We start from the raw sequence: 20,658 nt of genomic DNA on the forward strand, positions 1-20,658 counted from the left end.
CTTTTATTACTTTATCAAATCTTCCTCACTCAGGCCAGAAAGAAATAGGTTTTCTCATCTTTATTTGATGGTTTTACTGCTAGCTGGAAGCCAGTTATCTGAACATTCAGAACCTAGGGGAAAAAAGGGGCAGCAGGATGATCCAATTCTGTTCTAAGGCCAACATTTACATTCGTTTTAAATGGAGCTGAACTATTTTGTCCATTTCTGTTACTTCCTACAGTGAACAATTTGCAGAAATAGAGCTGCACTACTAACTAGACTTTTTCTGTATTAGGGAAAACATACTAAAACAGCAGAGACAAACAAGAGGTGAAGCTGACCTCCTTTTTTTTACAACTCACTATACACTGGATTTTAAATTGAAACACCCCCCAAGTAACATAGGATTTGATCCCTTGTAAGCTGAATATCCTATGAGGTTACAATTTCCCAGCATGAATTATGGAGTCTCTAAGGTACTAATTACACTGGCAAATACTGTCCCACCAGTGTGTCCTTTCTGGCTGCCTACAGCTCCATTCCCCTGTGGAGATTTGACTGTAAGCTCCTTGGGGTCTGGAGCAACTCTGCTGTTTGAGCACACAGCATCTAGCACAACAGTGATCTAATCCAGACTTGGACACCTAGTCACTAATATTATGATAGCTACAACAATGAATCATACAGCATTAAGAAGAATCACAGCAAAAGCTGTTGTACACAGTATCTAGTTCCCATGCATGGCATCATTATTAACCTTAGACTCAAAATCCTGTTGTGTCTAATTCTGTTTTCGGCACAGAGTGGATGTTCTTATAATTATTAGCAGACAAACTGATGCAAGAGTAACTGTATAAAAAAGCAAAACATTTTTTCTTGCCCCAAAGAAGTTACAACTGAAAGTAAGAATACCAGGGAGCTGTTATTAAGAGTATGCTGCAGGAAACTCAGAGATGCAGGTATGTGCAACATTAGAAATTAGTCATTGAAGAAGGACTCCTAATCAAAGTGCCTTGCAATTTACCCCAGATTTCCCACACAGACATGGCAAAAGGCAGAACAACCAGCAAGCTTACAGTAATGTCCTGAAGTCTTCTGATGTAAAATTCAAGGATGATTTGAAAAACAACAAAGAGACAAGCCATGAGAGGATCTCACTTCTCACATCAAGACCTCACTTGAACATTAATTGCATGGTGTATTACACCCTCCTCCCTGTATAATTATCCCAGCTGTCCAAAATGTCATGGCTAGAGACTGGACTGAATTATAACTTCCAGCTTCAGAAGGGCCCAAAGTCTCAGAGGGATTAACAATAAGAGAAAAAAAAAATGACTCATCTTAAAGATGACAACTACAGTATTTTTTGGTCATTATTACGACAGGTTTTTTCAACTGTGCTGGAAAAAACCATGAGGATTCAAACATCTGTTCTTCTCATAAGCGGCAAATCTGTGCCTCTCAAACTTCTCTGATGGAGAATGCTCACAGCACTTCCATTATTCCCACTACCTCTTTCAAAAACATATTTGCCATCACAACTGCTTAACTACACTTAAAGAAGGCTTAACTCTGAGTGTCAGGTTCCCTGACACTGAACTTACAGGCAATGTTGCTTAGGAACTTGTGACTTGCATTACAAAGCTATTTACAGGTATTAAGTGTGAACAGGATCATTTTCCCCCCAAGCTGCTTTGCAGGCAGCACTGACTTCCAGCTCCCCCCTCAGTGAGAGACACAAGGACACCCCTGGATGCTGCATCCTTGTCCTGACACCAGCCAGAACCAGATGCTCCTCAGGAAAGTTCAAGAGAACGTGGCAGGAGGACTAAGTGTTTTTAGACAGCAGCAGGGTTTGCTGGGAAGATGAACAAGGCACATGTCAGACCACTGGAGGAGACAGGTGATACAAGGCCTTTGTGAGCACCTGTAAAAAAAGGGCTGATGTGTACCACTCAGCAAGGACTTTTGAAAACTGAAACTGTATTTTTTACAAGTGTGAGCAATTTCTTTTTCATATAGCTGCAAAGCTATAATCCTTAGCAAGATGATTAGTTCTCAAAAAGCATGTACACAGCGAAAATTCAACCGCCTTTAGAAGAGATGAGCTTCTATTCCATGGTGTTTTCTTTCCCTCCATGTCATCCAGGGGACAAAACTCACAATTGTGAGAATTCAGCACTAGCACACTGAACTGGTTCCTGAGCTGCAAGAGGGATTATGTTGACTTGACTGCTGGAGATGCACAAACAACTGCAGTAAGGGTTCACAAAACCAAAATGCAGCTCAGCAACTCACCATCACTTCCTTAATTCTGCCCCTCTATAAAGTCACGTGAGTACTGCACAGAAATGGAAAACTTCTGTATTGGGGTTGGCTGCTGATCCTGACAAAGGAATCAAGCATAAGCTGCAACACACAGGACACTGTTTCCCTTCCTTGAAATTAAACTCTGGGACCCATCACAACGGAGGGGAAAGGAAGGATGACATTTCCTTCTCCCCGGTCTCTCTGGCCCACCCCTTGCATCCAAAGAGTTGGGAAGAGGTTTACTGAAAAGCTGCAGCAAGTCAGGTAACCTGTCTGTCAATTTCTGCCTGAATTGCTTTGCTTTTTGGCTGTAAACAGGTTTTAAGCATCTACTAGTGACTCAGTCTGCTACACAGCAGTATTACTAACACCAGCACCGTCATCATCATGATTTGACAGTAACAAAGGACATTCTGTGTCCTACCCACTGCTTAATGATCACGTCTCAAGCCTTTCAAAATGTAGCAAATTCTACCTTTGCTAGCTCACAGATACGAGTAACAGAATATTCAAAACAGGTTGTGTTCAAAACAGGTGTTTGCAAAGGAACGAAAGCGCAGATAATGGCTATTAAGACAATGAAAAGAGGGAAGAGAAGAGATTACAAAACGTATGACAGCCCTCCTTTCAAAGGAGGAAAGAGGTGGATTGATGCTAAGTGATAAACACAAAGGAGGAAATCCCAAAGGCTAGTTTGGTACAAGGACCTTTTGCAAGTTTGACCTGGAAGCTGAAAGTTTCTTGCAAGTGAGATTGCAGAACAGCCTACTGGTTGGCAGGAGACTATTTTTAAGAGGAAGGCTGATGAAGGAGGAATGGATGCCACACTGACTCCTTCAGCCTAATGTCAGAACCACACCGTGGGGATGCCTCATTGCAGCCCTCCCAGCGCCAGGCAGGAGACACTCAAGCCAACTGCACGGGAAAAGAAAAGAGAAAACAACACCAGTAAGTTCCACCTTACACTCTGCCCACCTGCCAACTTTCCCTAGGGCTACAACAATCATAAAAAAAACCAAAAAAACAAACAAACAAACAAAAAAAAACCAAACAAACCAAGAACACCTCTAGAATGTTTTACTCCTCGGAAATTAAGCCAACATTTCTTCTGCAGCTACTACAAGAAACCCTTCTAGTGAGTATCAATTCAAATCTCTTTCCTAAAAACTGTTCTAATCATTCCTCACTGACATCTTTGTGCATAATGTTAACATTCAATCACTGATGAAGGAAATTTCTAACCCTAAAACACAAGCTATGGTGTATGTATGCTCTGTACAAAATTCATCTAAGATGAGCCAGTATCCAAAGAGGTTCCAGGCTAATTGAACGACGTATCAATACACAAATGCTCTCCCTGAGTGAATTGCATGCTCAGCTTGACCTCCTGCTGCCCTCAAGGCTCTGTTCCAGATGGCTGCTGCCAAGCTCCATCCCCATCTCTGTGCCTCCCCTTCTGAGCGTTAGGAGGTTCACAGCAGAAAAAGAAATTCAAACAATGCTTACACTCAAAAGGTTACTCAAAATTACCTGTAATCTCAATGTGACAGAGACTTACAAGGGTGCTAAAAGTTCCCAGCAAGTTCCCGTCCTGCTTAGAAACAGCCCCAGATGAGTAAATGGTCTTGGCACCTTCATGTTTTGGGGTCCTTTCAGAGAGACAACTCACACACAGAAAAGCTCGTGTCAGAAGAGATGCTGAGTTTGTTCACCATGCACAGGGAACCACAGGGCCCAGGAATTACAGAGCACAGTGACCAGCATGAGGAGTCACTGCAGCAGCCCCAGAAGCAAAACCACAGTACCAGAGAATGCTGCAACTCTTCCAAAGCTGAGTCCTCAGCTCCAAATGCTGCAAACAGGCTGTACTGACAGCCCAGCTCAGAGAGCTTTATCACCCATCCCTCATGCCCTCCGTGCCACCTTCCTGGCTCTGCTATTCCTCCTCCCCATCCAGCAGCCCAGCCTTGGGGATGCTCTTACACAGGGAGGGGGCAAACGCATCTCCTTTTGCCGACCCCCACCTCCTTGGTAGCAGCTTTCCCTGTCCCACACCACATTATTTCCACTGCAAATTCTCACTGTTACTTTTAGTCACACAGAGACAAAGGAGACAGGAGAGACAGCAATGCTCACAAGATCTTACATCTGTATTTTATTTTCTAATCACTGATGCAGCAACCCTGTGAAGAAAATGCTATTTCTGATCTATGACTCTTTCTGTCTCTTTTCATTTCAGACTTGCCAACTTGTTAAACTCTCAGTGGCCTGTGAGCAGCATCAAGAGGCTATGGAGCACTCCATGGATATACTCTTCATTCCAAGAGCAATCATTTAGGTCTGTCAGTTAAGGGTGGGATCTGCAGAGACAATTTAAGCTGTGCACAGCAGACAACTGAGAACTTTATCACTACTGGAACATTATCAACAGCGAAATGGCAACTGCAATAAAAACTGCCTGGTACTTTAAGTCTTGCAGGCTAATTTAATCCTTCATTTAGTACTTGCACTGCTGCAGGGGTATTCTGAGGCCATGGGAAAATTCCTGAAGCACGCAGGATCACTGCTTATGGTGCCCCTCCTGCCTGGCAGAGGCTGGAAGGAGCCTGCAGGGTGCTGGACATGCTGGCAGCCTCCAGGAACAAAAGGAGCCTGATGGGAGCAAATGCCAGGGCTTGGGGTGGCTCCTGCCCTCCCACAGTTTGAGGCCCAGAAGGCAAATGGCTTCTTCCAAAACTGCTGGGCTGCCTGTGCTGTGCTGTCCAGGAGGAGGAGTAACAAACAACAAGCAGCACCTTAACCCTCAGGCACATCATATGTCTCAAGACAGGAGGGGCTGGCACGCACTTTATGTATCTTCCACAGCCCATGTCAGGCCTGTGGTGCCATGGCTTGTGAGAAAGAAAAGCTCACATATGGAAAATCAACCCATGTGCTTGCTTTTTACAGCCTACAAATGCAGAGAGCCAAATTTGATTTTCTATTTCCATTTCCTTCAAAGTCATAAATCCAGGAGAGACTGCATGCAGAAGTAAACTAGGGGCTGGTTGGGAAATTGATAGATTTACAGGCTTATAATAGCTCAAGTCCAAAAGCAGCCTGGTACCCAATACGTACACACAGAAGTGCACATGAACATGTCCACACAAATCCTACACCATACACTATTACCTTTTTTCATACTGTGGTATCAGCTTGCTTTCCTTTGAACCTGTGCTTGATCCCTCAACTTTTTCATCTTTAAGAATCCTGGCAGCCTCAGAAGCATGGCACTGACTACTCAAGGAGAATACAGGAGATTGATTTTGCTCACTGTTCAAGCATGATCTCACAGAAATGTGTCCTAAACTGCCATAAACCAACACCTTCCTTTTTATTAGTGACAAGGCAAAGTAGGTACTTTTACCACTTGAATAAAACTTTCATGCTCCTGTATGTGCTCATGCTACTCTTCAAAGGATGCAGAGTCTGAACCTCCTCTAGCTTGTTGGGCTGGGAGGTTCCATGAGCTTCTTCCATGAGATATGAATTTCAGTAAGCATCTGTGCTCACTGAAACCCTCCTTTTGCTTGTGCTGCAAAGCCAGAGCAAACACACCCCTTCTCCCAAAATAATGGCAGTATTTCCCCCTGCCCAAATGAAGTTACACCAGCAGAAGCTCCAGCACTTTGCCACCCCGCTCACACTGCATTTCTTCCTTACACTTCAGATGTAGTTTTTCAATCAAACTCTGTCCCCATTTGCTGCAGTTCAGTATTTTGTCTTTAGCATTTCAAATTCATGCTTGTGAATATAGCAACTATGTTCACTTGAGAATCAAACTGGAATGAATACATGTGCATACAGAAATACTGACAAAACAAGTATCTGCTCATCTACATGACACAGGTTTTCTCTAATGCTTGTTTTTATTCTTCTGGACAGGAGACTCCTGAATGTTTTCTCTTTTCAAAAAGTAGAAAAATGCATTTCTTTGATCCAACTCAATCATTTTTGATTCTGCAGATCTGGAATCATTGTGATTGTGATTACTCTGCCAAATCGTTCTCATCTTTTCTATGGTAGAACTCAGTGCAGCAGCAGGATATGACAAACCAGAGCAGAGTGCAGGAGTAGTGTCACCTCTCTCAGATGCTCTGCCTTTGTATCATCACCATCTTAGGCCCTTTCCACCCAGGGCTGTAAGCAGGTTCTTGCTAAGCCAAAAGGGAGACAGCTGCTCTGACAATGGATACTGTGGTTCCCAACAGATGCAGGAGACTTTTGGAAAAATCTACTTAAAATACTCCTATTTTTTAAAAGTAGGAGTATTGCAAAAACAGGGAGTAGCCCCAGAAAAATTAAGTGTTCCAGGAACTAGAGAAGTTTTCTCAAGCCTTCTTATTTTGTTGAAGCAGCCTGCTTGTTTAACTATGCCAACAAGTTAAAAGGTCATACCTGGGTAAGCAGATGATGGGATGCTGAGTCTGACTGTTAAACAGGGGAAACCCTCTGTTCCTACAAAGAAATAGAAAAATATGCTCACTAGTCTCTATGCAGCAAATGTAGCATAAACTCAACATTGTAAGGGACTATAAAATGTCCTTACATCTCATGTGTACATTTCTGTCTGAGCCTTTTTCTCTCAGCTTTATTTCCCAAGACTCATTAATTCAGATTCCCTGTTATGTCCAGCCTGCTTTGGGACCACCAAGGAGCTGCTTACTCCCTAGGCCAGCAGTAAAAAAAGCTGGCACTGACTCCAAAAACCTGTCCATCAGGGAAGGGAAATGGAGCACAGCACAATTCCAGCCAGACTCCCTCCAGACTGGGAGAACTGTCAGAGCTGCTCTATGCAGAGACTCTGCTGCAGGGCAATCCCAAGCAGGAATGAGTCAAGTGGAAGAAAATGGTTGCTGAGATGCACAGAAAGTAATGGAAGAAGAGTAAGAGTCCCTCACTGAATTCCCAGTATGACTCTTCAAAACAGCTGAAGATACCAAGGCAGGGAACTACTACAATTTCTTCTTTGAACTGCTTTTCTTGCCAAAGTTGTAGCAGAGGGTCTTTAGCTGGGATAAGTAACAAAGGTTCCCACAGCTGTTAGTGCCCTTTTTGTGACCCTCTTTAATCAGAGAGAAATGCCTGGGCAGTACATGTAGTTAGCTTGCTGAAACAGCCTCTGCATGCTCCACCATCCATCCTCTCTCCTTTCTCTAAGTCTTTGACCAGAGGACACTGGGGAAAACACCCCAGACAGAAACCCAAGTGTCTCCCATCAGGTGAAAGGGGTCTCCTCACCACATGTCCTTGAGTATCCCCGAGGATTATGAAGCCAGCTAACACTATCACCTATATTTAAGGCTGCAGCTTCTCATGGCCAAGACACTTGTAAATTTTTTTACTTTAGTTGTTCAGAAATTAATTCCCTGTATAGGCTATCTGGCTCAAGTTAATGCTTTTGTTTGAGAGTTCACTGTTTTAAAGCTTCAGCAAGAACAGGGCAGGCATTGCCAGGAGCTAGAGTAGTAAGAAACACATAACTAAACCAAATTAAAAAGAAGGATAGAAGGTAATGACAAAAAGTAAGATGTAAGTGTGAAATCAGAGAGAATCATAATGCATATTCAGAAAGGCAACTAACCTTAAGCTAGAGAGCAGTTCAGGTTGTTTTTACTTCCTGGACTCTCATCCTTTGTCAGTGAATTAGTCACCTTGTCTGTATCACATCACTGGCATGGGGTTGTGCTAACTACAGCTTTCCATCAGTTTGCCCAGTTAACATCCAACAAGAACAAAAAGATTTTGCTGCCCTGAAGGGGGAAGGTTTCATAGGGTTCTGACAGCAAATAAATGAAAAATTTGCAATGGAATAAATTCCACCTTACTGCAGAGGCTGCCAGCTGAGTGCACCATTCACTTACGAGCAATAATTAGTTACAGTAAATGAGCTGTGTGGAACTGAGGCTCCAGCCAGCATCAACTCCACCAACCACAGGACAAAGATGAATGTTCAAATAAGCTAATTAAATTTTCCCCGGCTCAGCAGAAAGATCAATGCTCTTGACAGGCAAGGGTTCAGCACGTGGCATCCCAACAGCGCTCTGATGTGCCACCACTGCCACAGAGCCAGAACCAGAGGAGGTGGAACACCCCTCTGGGGAGGGGCAAGGAGACAGAGGCACTCAAAGGGGACATCAACAGAAGGATGGAGACACCTGCTACTTGTATGCCAGATGGTCAGATGGCATTTTTACCAAAAACAAACTTGGCTTTGCACTTTCATTAACTATTCTACCAACATTAAACGCGTGTCCCAGTAGCCTGCTGAAGGTCCACTGCAATAAATGTGCTTTTAGCCACCAGCAGAATACCAAAAATACCAGACAATCAAAATACAGATGCCAGAAGATGCTGCCCAGCATTTTTGCTGCCTCACAAATTTGCTGGATTCAGGCTGTTATCACCACTTCTACCTCTTGTTGAGGAAGAAGCAAGGGAAGAAAATGAGATGATTCAGAAGTTCTTCTGCTCGAAAACAGAAGAGACACCTACCCACACAGAGATGCCCACAACTCCATGTTCAGGACATTTAAACAAAAAGCAAGAAGTTAACATTTAAGTGCCTGATCAGAATGTGGCACCAGATACATCAATGGGGTTTTCCACTTCCTGTAAGCATTCTCTAATAAGTGCAGAATGTATTAGGAAGGGCTTCTTTTTGTTTGTATTTCTCCCAAATCCTGTTGCTTGAGACAGAAATCCAGAAGAACCTGTCCCAGGAAGGAATTACTTGAAACTGGCAGTGACTTTAGAAAAGCTCTGTGCTCAGATGAAGGGACATGCTGGTTTATTGATGCTCTAGAGCCAGGATGGCAGGCGATGGCACTTTGCTGCTCCAGGTGACACTTTCCACAAGGGACAGGGCACAAAACAGATGAACTAGTTTTTTCACTCCTAATGAGAAGCTGTGATTAATATCTTCTATCTTGGATATGGAAACCTATGTCAGGACATGCAAGCTTATCACAATGAAGAAAACTTGAAACTTGAAGTCTTATCCACAAATACAGCCTGGTACGTGCATTCAGCACATTTTCTGCCACTGAAGTACATCAGACAGATTCTCTGTTGATGCAGACTAACAAAGTGCTCTAGGCTGGATGCACTGTGACCTAGCATCAAACAGTCAAGGAAACCTGCTCATTCTGGCTCTGCCATTTGTCTGTGAATCAAGCAGGCTACTTCCTCTGCTGTACCCAGTAGGGATTGCCTTTTCCTCTTTTGGTAAACACTTTGACTTCTACCTACAAAACTGATAGAAAAAAACCCAGTGTGTATACACATACACAACAGAGGACTCAGGTTCTATTTTAAGCACAAGGTATTTGTAACTATTCTTCATTAAAGTTATTCCTCCTCTCAGAGAACTCTTAAAACCAACAGGATTGATAAATTCATACATTGTACTAATTTAAAAAAATAATCTCTGTTTTTCAGGAGCTGCTTTCCCTTCTCATTTGAGGATTTGTGTATGTTCAAATATTTCTGTATGACCTACCCAACAACACACCTGTTCTGCAGAGTCATCTGCAATGAAAATTGTAAGGACTAAGTACATTCTTTTCCTAAGCTGTTCCAATTGTTCTCCTGAGAAAGGAGCTGTTACCCTGAAGGGTCAAGCCCATCCACCTGAGGCCCTGTCTCTGCCTTGCAGAGATATCTAGATAGATATCTATTAGCTTCAGCAATCTGCCTGCAGAAATGCACATTTAAGGTTATTCACTCTGCAGTCTGGGAGCTTGCCTTTTGCTATACATACCTTAAGAGCAACATACACGCTATGATAAAAGCCTAAATTGCCACAAATTACTTTTCAGCATTTAGTGCTTTGCCCAACAATGCTGCAAATGGATGCAATCTATTAGCACCAAACCTTTCCCCACAGCTTCTTCCTTTTACACTCTCCTCCTCCTTCCTACTTTCCATGTCCCTATGCTTTCCCCTTGGCAGCAGAGGCTTAAAATAACAGACATCTATCAAAGGGATGCAAAAAACCAATCTGGTTATCTGCAGGACAGAATTCACTACACATTTATTAGTATTCAGTTTCCAAAGTGCTAGGAAATGAAGGTCCAGTATATCTGAACTTCAGCTAGGGTTGATGCAGAGAGCAAATGTCTTCAAACCACATCAGCTAAAGGAGGTAAAGCAGAGGCCAGGTTGTGCTGCTGTAAATCACTGACCATCAGCAGAAGCCAGCAGCTTACCATGGCTGTAGATGTGGCCTGAAATTCAGGAAGGACTGCAGTAGATGTTGCCCCAATTTGAGAATCAAGACTCTAAAACCACAGTGACTGAGGAAAAACCTGTACTGAGATTTTCACGACCAGTTTGAGTTGGCTTTGAGCAGCACATAACTCAGTACTTCCCTCACCCCTGGAACATGCTGCTTCTGAAAGCCAGTTTAGCATGCTCCCTTTGGACCAAGCTGATTTATAAAAGCTTTAAATGATTCAAGAACAAGCAATGCTGATAGCACCATCACAAATTTATTTATTCCAAAAACTACTGCACTGCATCTGCGTTGAAATTGATTACTCCCAACACTTAATTCCCATTGCTTTCCTGGTGACTCATTTTCACTGAAACATCCACACCAAATCTTTCAATAGTTAAAAGAAAATTTTAAAACCCTGCAAATTGAGAAAGGTCCATTCATGGGGAAAAACATACTGCCAGTCTAAGCAGCTCACAGCCATAAAGGTAGAGGAGACAAAGGCTGGCTTGGTTATGACTCTGAGGAGGAGACAGGGAAGATGAAAAGCTGTCTCAGCATCCAAGAATCTTGGCTAAGTGGGGCCTGAAATACACAGCAGACAGGAGACACTGTTCAATCATTTATAGAAATCAAGGTTAGCAGTGTCAGCACATTTGGCCTGAGAGGAAACAAGTTTCCTGATCCTCTTGATGCAGAAGTAACTGGGCTGCATTAGTGGCTGCCACTAAGTAAGGATTAAAGAATGGGAACAGAGAAGGACAAGGATAGCAAAGGATAAAATGAGCATGCCAATATTTTCACAGCTTGTATTCAGCAGCTCAGCTAGAACCCCAAGGGGTTTTCTTCAGGAATCTGAGAGACAGAAACAACTGCTACATTTGATAGAAATATATGGTGTCTGGGTTTTACAAATGGTGTTTCTAATAGTTTATCTGATTTTGTAACTAGCAGGGAAGGAAATCGTTCTGATGACAATTACCACTGAGGCATTTTGTTGTGTTTACTGGCACAGAGCTGTCATTAACACTCCACTTCTCTTAACCACAGCTTACTTCCCCTGTAGTTATTGAAGATAGGTCTGGGGGTTGTTTTCCTGGTCTTGTCAAGCTGAATTTTAATACATACTGCTTGAAAGATGTACCCCCTGCTATTTTATATCTATAATTTATTGTATAATGAGTTCCTATAAATCCTTATGATAGCTTAAGAGACTTGCAAGATGGATTGCTGGCATGTTTTTTTTCAGCTTGTCAGCAAAGCAGAGAGAGAGTCCCTGAGTTCCTCTTGTCACTCACCTTGGTCACAGATCAGCCACCTCCCTCCACTGAAGGATCTTACCTCCAGAAGAAAGGCTGTTTGCCAATGAAGATGCTGGATAGCAATGTACTACAGTCTTTGCATTTACTTTAGGAGGCCTCTCACATGTTGGAGAGGAAAAGCTCACTAGAGATTCTGGACAGCTACTCTGTAGTAGTCATTTAGTGAAACAGAAACCACCAACCTTACAAGTTGGTATCCAACAGAAAATATTTATTTAAGATCCAGGACTGACAAATCTTCCACATATTAGGGACATGCCATCCTCACCTCAATATCACACACATAGAAGATGTGTTCTATTTGTTTTCATACTTTGGTCCAGCACCATATAAAGGAGTTCCCATTGGAAGTTGGAGACTTTTAAATTTGGGACTTTACATTCCCCTACCTCTCAGAGATAATGAAAAACACTACTAAGAAGTTTTAAGAAGTTATTACAAATTTTTTTTCCAGTGAACAGCAAAAAAAAAAAACCAAAAACGAATAACCTACTTCAAAATACAGACGTTGTACTATATGCATCTTATTAAACTCTGCTTTTAACCTGTCTTTGGACTAACAGCACTTTCCAGAAAAACCCTAGCCCCGAGTTAGCTCATGGATGCAAATCCAAGAGTGTGTGTTGAAATCAGGCTGTTCCCAGGCAGAGCTCATGCAACAAGTAAAGCCAGGACGTGCCAAGATTGCAAAGGGCTTTCACTCATGAGTGACAGACACAATCAACAGAGAAAATTAGCCACTGCCTTTCATCTCCTTACAAACACCTTGACAGCCAGGCTGGTGCAAACCAGCAAGTGTAAGAGCCCTTCCCTCAGTCATCACAGTAATTCAGAGGGAGGAAAAAAGGCAGGGAGGAGAGGACACAAGAAGAGGACCTGAGGAGCTGGGATGAAGTGTCAGGACAAAGCATCACAATGAGACTGACAGCTGGCCAGAGCCACTTCAGCTTTGCTAAGCATGGATTTCAGGATGCTGCACATCTGGACAAGCCTGGCACGAGCACACACTACAGACTGGCCTCAGGTCTGTGCTGCCCCACTCCAGGGACACACTTCAGCTCAGCAGCCTCAGTGAGGGCATTTTCTCAGCTGCTGCTGTGAGCCCCTCCTCCCAGAGCTCGAGGACACTCACCACAGAAGGAGAGCAGCAAATGCTGCTCTGCGCCAAGCTCGTTGTTGCTTTGGATTCCAGGCTCTCTTGTCCAAAATTAAAGGTGTGTTTCCTTCCCCTACAGCATCAAGACACATCTACAGCCCCTGCATGGAGTGGAGGTGAACAGACAAAGCAGATGAAACAACCACCTTCCAAAGAACAGCACAGGAGCCTTTTGCCTTACTGACAGGGCTGGGGCAAGTCTTACACCAGTAAGAAATTAAGGACATGAGCATATGAGACAGGGTTAGAAAGCAAGAACTGCTGCACTGGTTTGGGTCCATCCTCTTGTTTGAGTATTCTTTTCTGACACACCAGTTCTGCTTATTCTGAAAAATTTCCTGTCCAGGCAGATAGAAAATTTCCTCAAAATACATCCTATAACCCAAGAGTCAACTTGGTATATCAGAGATGTGATGGAAATACAAAATAATACACAATAAAATATATCACTTTTTTTGGCTGGCGATGAGTTTACTTTTCTTATAATCCATGTGATATTACACAATTTAATGGTGTCAATAAAACTTCAGATGATTCTCCTGAAAAAGTGAAAATCCCCTTTGACAGGATTGTAGACTGAGAGACTTTCTGTGGGTAACATAGCAGGTTCCTGCCTGAGACAAGACCAAAACCTAGGTCTCTCAGCTCCTGCACCTAATGATAAGGTTAAACATACACTTCCAGCACAGCCATGATGTAACAACTGTGTGCAGCTCTATAATCCTGCAGATTATAAATGCAGCCTTTTCCCAGTGCACCAGTGAAAATGATGGCAAGAGAACAGCACAGGTTCAGGATGCAAGGCTGCTCTGGGACTGCAGGGGGAAGCCAAGTTAGCCCATGGCTAGTTCATGGGTTCTGTAATCAGCTGGCACTATGATACCTCTAATTCCAAGTGCACTGAAGTTAACTTTGAGGAGTCAAGTGCAAGGCTGTGCAGTACCCTGGAAACTGAGTTTAAGCTGCAGATTTTTGCACTGATATGGATGTCCTTGAGATTAGAAGCCCAAAGCCCCATGTTCAGTGAGGAAGGCACACAGAAGACATTTGCTAGAACACATCCTCAAAGACACAGGTCCCATGTCATGGTTTATGTGCCACCAGAAACCTCCAAGATAAAGACAAGTGGCATAAAAACATTGCTTAAAGACCTCCACCTGGGAGCAAACATGACAGGGAACACAGTACAGTGTTCCCCACCTTTTAAAAGAAATTTTTGTACCATACTTTGGATTTCTGCTTTTTCTTTCTCCCCAGTTTAAAGCATTACAGCCAAGCAGTACTGTTGCAGTACTGACCCCATCCCATGGCACATTCTGGAAGTTTTATTGGCACTGTTGTAGAAAGAACCAGAGGATGATATGAGCTTTGTTCAGGATCATACTGAAAAACCCATTTAACACATATTCCTGTAATACATGCACTTCCTATACACAACTGCTGAGCAAAATCTCCCAGAGGCTTTAAATCTGTTATTTCTGAAGTCACCTCTAAACCACTTATCTCCATTATCAATCTGGAATGCACAAGTTACCTGTCACAGGGAGAAGGGGAATTAAGCAAAGCAGAGTCTTTCAGTAGTTGAAAACAGAAAGTTTTTTGCTTGCTTTGTTGGGGATTTTCCAGACATCTCCTGCCTTCATTTCTCTCCAGGCCTGTCTGAAGGTTCTGCACCTTGAGAGTCCCTAGAAATGCCCCCCACCACTCACAGCACATCCAAGCTCCATCTGAAACAGCATTGATTTTCTGCTCAACCAAAGCCAATGCTCACAAAAGCAGAGTCTCTCTCCCAGGCCAGGGACCGCTGATGCAACCACACCTGCCCTAAAATTCCTCTTAGCATGCATCCTGCTTTGTGGAAAAAGTAGTAACCTCCTGATGACTTATGCAAATAAGCAGTGCTCCCTGACAGAGACAATGTGATACCAGAGTCAGCCAGGCAGAGATGTTTCCACTGTGAAACAGGACTCACCAGCAGTCACATTATCACCCCCAGAATTCAGGATGGCTGGCACATCCACATCCAGCCTTGCCTCCTTCAGGATTTTCCCTTCATTCCTCACGTCTTCTCTCTTGTCCTTGCTCAGCTCTTAAGAGCAGCAAACTCAAATGAGGTTTGCCTATCATCATGCATTTGGTGAGAAATACCAAATTTCATTTCATTTAAAGGTGATTGATGCCTATGGGACATGGGTCCCACAAGTGCCACAGTCATGTCAGCCACAGAGGTGTGACAACAGGAAAATTGCCCAAATAGACTCCAGTATGATAGCTCTCCATCCTTAAGAGCCTCAGTCCCTGTATTCCTAAAAAAATCCCCAAGCTCTGACTTTTGTATCTAACAAAGAAATAATGAAAATCGTGGCAAAGCCTCTTTTCCTGCTGTCCCAGTTTCATGGAAGCCCTTGTCTATTTGCAGTAAAGGTGGGCTCTGCTGATAAGTACTCAGGCACAGATATCTTACTACATGCAGGTAATAAATCTGTAAATAGAATGTTTGGATTGGGCAGAGGGATACCATAAAAGACAATTTCAAGCTGGGCTGGAGGGTCCAAAACAGACTGTGGGTGCTCCCTGAGAGGCTGTAAAGGCCAGGCTCAATTCTTCTCTCCAAAACAGATCTGTAAACAATTTCTAGTCACAAAGTTTACACCATTACACTCAGCAAGTATGTTACCCTCCATTTATGGAATTCACAAGGACTCTGGGAGCACAGGGCCAAGCCTCATGGCTTGGAGCAGCCCCCACACTTCTCAGCTGGGTTTGGGGCTCGTGGGCACTTGCAAGTGCATCCTGTCATCAATCCACTCTGCCTGATGTGAGAAACGGATTTGTAAAGGATTCTCTAAACATTTCTTACTTCCTCCAGAGACAAGACAGAATAAACTAACCAGCTTTCACCTGGGAGATGAGTTTGCTGTAAGGACTCTCCCCAGTAATGTAGATATTCAAAACACTTGTTTATTTGAAAATTATGTAGTTCCTAGGAAATCAAATGTTCTACATTTAATATCTTAAGCCATAACTCATAAAAACCCAATTCAGCAGGATGTATGTTACTAAGAAATTGGGCTAGCTAAGGTCAAGCTGAGTGCCCATAAAGAATACACATTTCTGTGTCCTTATTGAAGTTTAGGGTTTTTGAAAAACAGGAGTGTTTTTCTTATAGAGCACTCATTTCAGACAGCTTGGTTTACTTTAATAAAATACCCCACATCTTTCACAAAGTTTAAAATAACTAGAAGCTGCCAGAAGTGGAAAACCACTATATTGTGAGTTCAGGAGGAACTGTTGTGCTTTTTTTCCCCCCACATACTTAAAAAATAACACAAACTGATAACTACTTTTGTTACAAGCCAGAAGCTGTGTGGAGCTTCCTGAGCAGCTTGAGGGCTCAAAATCAGACAAACTCACCAGGAACACTGATAGCCAGCACTGCAGGAGGCACAGTTTGACTGCCAGCCAAAACGCTCACAAAATGCTCCTCCTCCTAATTTTCTTTTAGCCTTTCTGATAATTCCTTTCATTTATTAGCAGTTCTAAAGTGTGTTCCACTACTACACTTAAATTTGGTTTTGATTAAGCAAACAAGCAATGCTAAGGAGATAAGAAAACATGGGGTAACACAATAGAAATAATTAAGATGCCTTATTTGCTCACAAAAAATGTATGGTGCAACTGAAAGCACTTAGCAAGTGGAAGCCAACAAGAAAAGCTGGACAAATACAGATTCCTAACTTTTTGAAATTAAATTCCCATAAAGAAAATGACTATTCTCTCTCAGCACCACATGCATCAAAATGCATTAAAATCACAATGCTTTACCCTGAGTGGACCAATCCTGGGAAATGATTTGCATGGTGAAAAGCTGTACTTCACTTGCTGGAGATTACCAGCACAGGCTGCATCAGTACCTCACAGTGCCACGCTTTCTCCTACAAAAGCCAACACTGATTGCACCACTTTCATGAAGACAGAATGAGTCAAAAATAGTGTTTTGACCTTAAGATTATGGATTTTATGCATCACAGCAAAGCCATTAACACCTGTTGGAACAATTTTCAAAATAAGCATTCTATTCCCTAATTCACATACCAAACTTGCCTCTTTTTTAGAGCTAGCATGTAAAACTTGTGGGTCTTTGAAAGCAGAAGGCCATTACTCAAAAGCACATAAGAGCTTTCTTAAAACACTATGCTCTGTTAAGAAATACCTTAATAAAGATTAAGGAAAGTGCCTGAAATCAAAGATTACTGACCCATTTGAGCACAAGAGCTGCAACCTTCTGTAACAAAGGATTTGGGATACTTTAGCACAATGATGAGTCACACATAGTGGGAAGACTTAAAAGAAAACTCAGTTATACAGAGACCAGCAATTCTGCCCTCCTGGGAGATTTTTTTTTCATTCCAAATCTACCCTTTCAATTCACACATTTGAAAATGGTTTCCAAGATCTGAAGACAACATTACATTGCTGTTTAAAGTAAAAAGCTGTTTAAAAACATTTGTGGACAGCAATGAAAAACACGATAAGGAGAATCTCAGTTTCTGCACTGATGCATTCGCTAACAAAATTCATGCTTTCTATTTTGAGGCTATTAACATTTTATAATTACACCTATACACCCTCAAAAATTATTTCCATAAATGTAAAGACATGATAGATCTTCTTAAAGAAGAGGATGATCACCCTGCTTAACATGATGCCAGAAGAAAAGGTTTCACTTTCAGCTCCAGAACTGTCCTGCCCTTTACATCACACGCAGGAGGATGTGACAACACTTGCAGGTCTCAGTCCAAAGTTCAGGGACTGATCCTGGGTGAGCACCTGTCAGGCAATGAGCTCTGCTGAGGGCAAACTTCTGTGCTAGAGGAACATAAGCAAGGTGTGTGATGCATCAAAACCCTCCCAGCCAAGAGGAACAGCAAACTTCCATGGCTGCTGCGCAAAAGCAGAAAGCTCCATACACTCCCAGAGCTGAAAGAAGCAGCTTTTCCTGTATACACTGAAGGTACCACCAGATCCCAGCAACAAATTAGCCAGGCAGTGGCTGCCAGAAACTACAGACACAAATTCCCTTGGTTGAGAGCACAGAGTCCTACAGTGCTAGAGAATCACTGCAGTTCATATAGCCCTGTGCAGACTGAGCCCCATCTCACTTACGGAGCCAAACCAACCCACCTGTTTCTAGCTGGCTTTTTGTACCTCAAGACCAGGGACTGAGGCACCCAAACTCTGAGAAAAAGGTTTTCCTTTCAACCACAGGGTCTCAAAGACTTCATTTTTTCAGCAGACTGCCTCTGAGTTCTGTATCCCACCGCTCTCTCAGCTCTAAAATGTTGGAGCAAGTCCAGAGGAGAGACACCAAGTTGATTAGAGGGCTGGAGCACCTCTCCTGTGAAGAAAGCCTGAAAGAATTGGGATTGTTCAGCCTTGAAAAGAGAAGGCTTTGGGATGACCTAATTGCAGTACCTGAAGGGAGCCAATAAGAAAGACTATCTATAAGAGCATCAAGTGACAGAAAAGGAGGAATGGCTTCACACTAACAGCGAACAAGTTTAGATTGGATATTAGGAAAAAATTCTTTATTGGGAGGGCGGTGAGGCATTGGAACAAGTTGTCCAGGGAAGTTGTTGATACCCCATCCCTGGAAGAGTTCAAGGCCAGGTTGGACAGGACTTGGAGCAACCTGGTCTAGCAGAAGATGTCCCTGCCCATGGCAGAAGGGGCTGGAACTTCCTCTCTTCTTCTCTTTAAGGTCCCTTCCAACCCAAATAGTCTGTGATTAATCAGCAAAAAAGCACACACCAACAACATTGGAGAATCTGATTCTACTGATTTCTGGTTTATACCGAAATGCCAAGTACATCCTAACACACGTAGGCTGTGGCTGACAGTGGCACCCCTTAAAAGTAGGCAGCGCCCATGCTGAGAAAAGGCATTGATCCTTGAACAGTTTACATCCAAATATAGACAAAAGAGAAAAAAGGAAACCCCAGTTGTTCCTATGTACCTGTATTCATGATAAAGACTCTCTCTGTAATAATCAAACAACTTGTCCTTCAGCATCAGTGCAGAATTTGTTCAGATGCAATTTACACAAGAGGAGAGTTATCTATGTTAGTTCTTCCACAACCTAATTCCCATTCCCCAGCTGTTCCATGATTGCCTGCTCCCTGCCTCTGATTTTTGAGGATTTTATGTGGAATCATTTTCAAAAACAGTTAAGAACTGTGTTGTACTGTGCTATTGTGCCCATTTTTTAAAAGATTATGAATTGAGGCGAAGTAAGATAAACGGCCTTGCCTAAAAACATGCACAGCTCTATGGTACATCAGGAAAGCACATGCAAGATTTTTGGAGTTTCAATCCAAGCTCTAGTGACAGAACATTGCTCCTGCTTAGCTAAGGACTGCAGTCTTTATATGCAGTAAACAGATCATATGGGCCATAGGTCTGAAGTTTATCTTAAGCTCCTTTAAAAGCACAGTTCATTATTCAAAGGAAAACGTGTGACCTTGGTGACATCTCTCTGGAAGGAGCTTTCATGTCTGCTGCTCTGAGATGATTAGAAGACACAGTATTTTGGATGCAAACTAAGAAATCCCAGTGCTTTGCTGCTTCTTATTCTAAGGCATTAAGAAACAGATTTCTCTGGGTTTTGTTGGAATTGAGGAAATACAAGAAAACAGGAAATGAGCAACGGAGTGGCAGGGAGCTTTGTCCACCTCCTCCTTCCACATCTCTTGAAGAGTGAAGGACACTCTCCAGCTCCAGTTTGATCAGAAAACACTGACTGGAGATTAGAGGAGACAACAGCCAAACTAGAGGTGTGGAAGAAATGAAAACCTTGCTCAGTTACCTATTACAAATGGAAGCCACTCCTTATTTCACCTTTCCTTCTGGGCACACACTAGGGCATTTCACTAAACACCACCAAAGAGAAAGCACACCTGCAGCCTCATGGGACTGGCCGTGGCATGGTATGTTTTCCCTTTCCTGCTGGATGAGGATGGAGAATGCCAGGTGACATACACCCAGCACACATACTCATTCCCTCCTTTGGGAGATGGTCTCCTCAGCTCTAAGAAGATGCTCAAAGACTACAGGAACAGGACTGGGTTTAAGTTTCCAAAGAAAGGGTGATTCCCTAAGCAGTGATGACATCACTGGATACAGAAGAATACAACTGTACCCCATCAATACAACTACACCTATCACTTGCACTTCTCTCTGCTCACCTGGCCAGTGCTCTATCTCTTCCTAAAGAGGTATACTGTTACCAGACCTGGCTCAGCTCAAAACAGGCACAGTGACTTAAATGGCACAACTCTAGACTATCAGATGAGAGTGTGGCCTTAAACCATATTCAGTTCTACCAGTTCAGGTAGAACTCAAAATTTGATCATCAATACAACACTTGTTTAAGGCAACAGAACTGTCAGTACTCCTGGAAACTAAAAGGCACCTGACTGAGCGTCCTTGAGGTAAATCAACAGTATTGGCCTTTATTATGGTTTCATTCCTTCAAGCCCCTTGCATCCACATATGTTTAGTGCCAATTTTCTTGTAGCCTCTTAATACTGAGCTGGACCATTTCCCAGAAAACATATGCCATGTGAAACAGC

General features: G+C 42.9%; 1 protein-coding gene across 33 annotated transcripts in view; it reads right to left on the minus strand.

The window, feature by feature from the left end:
* MAP2 (microtubule associated protein 2) overlaps positions 1–20,658 on the minus strand; it is a 220,107-nt gene that overhangs the window by 92,938 nt on the left and 106,511 nt on the right. For 6 of the 33 annotated variants that reach the window (XM_030952118.1, XM_030952115.1, XM_030952093.1 and 3 more), the window contains one exon: positions 6,730–6,789. The exons of the other annotated variants lie outside the window; for them this stretch is intronic. The gene's annotated coding sequence lies outside the window, so the exon portion shown is untranslated. The remainder of the gene's footprint in view (positions 1–6,729; positions 6,790–20,658) is intronic. 33 annotated transcript variants of the gene reach the window in all.

The sequence above is a fragment of the Camarhynchus parvulus genome, chromosome 7, assembly GCF_901933205.1.
Source record: "Camarhynchus parvulus chromosome 7, STF_HiC, whole genome shotgun sequence".
In the NCBI taxonomy this organism is placed as follows: Eukaryota; Metazoa; Chordata; class Aves; order Passeriformes; family Thraupidae; genus Camarhynchus; species Camarhynchus parvulus.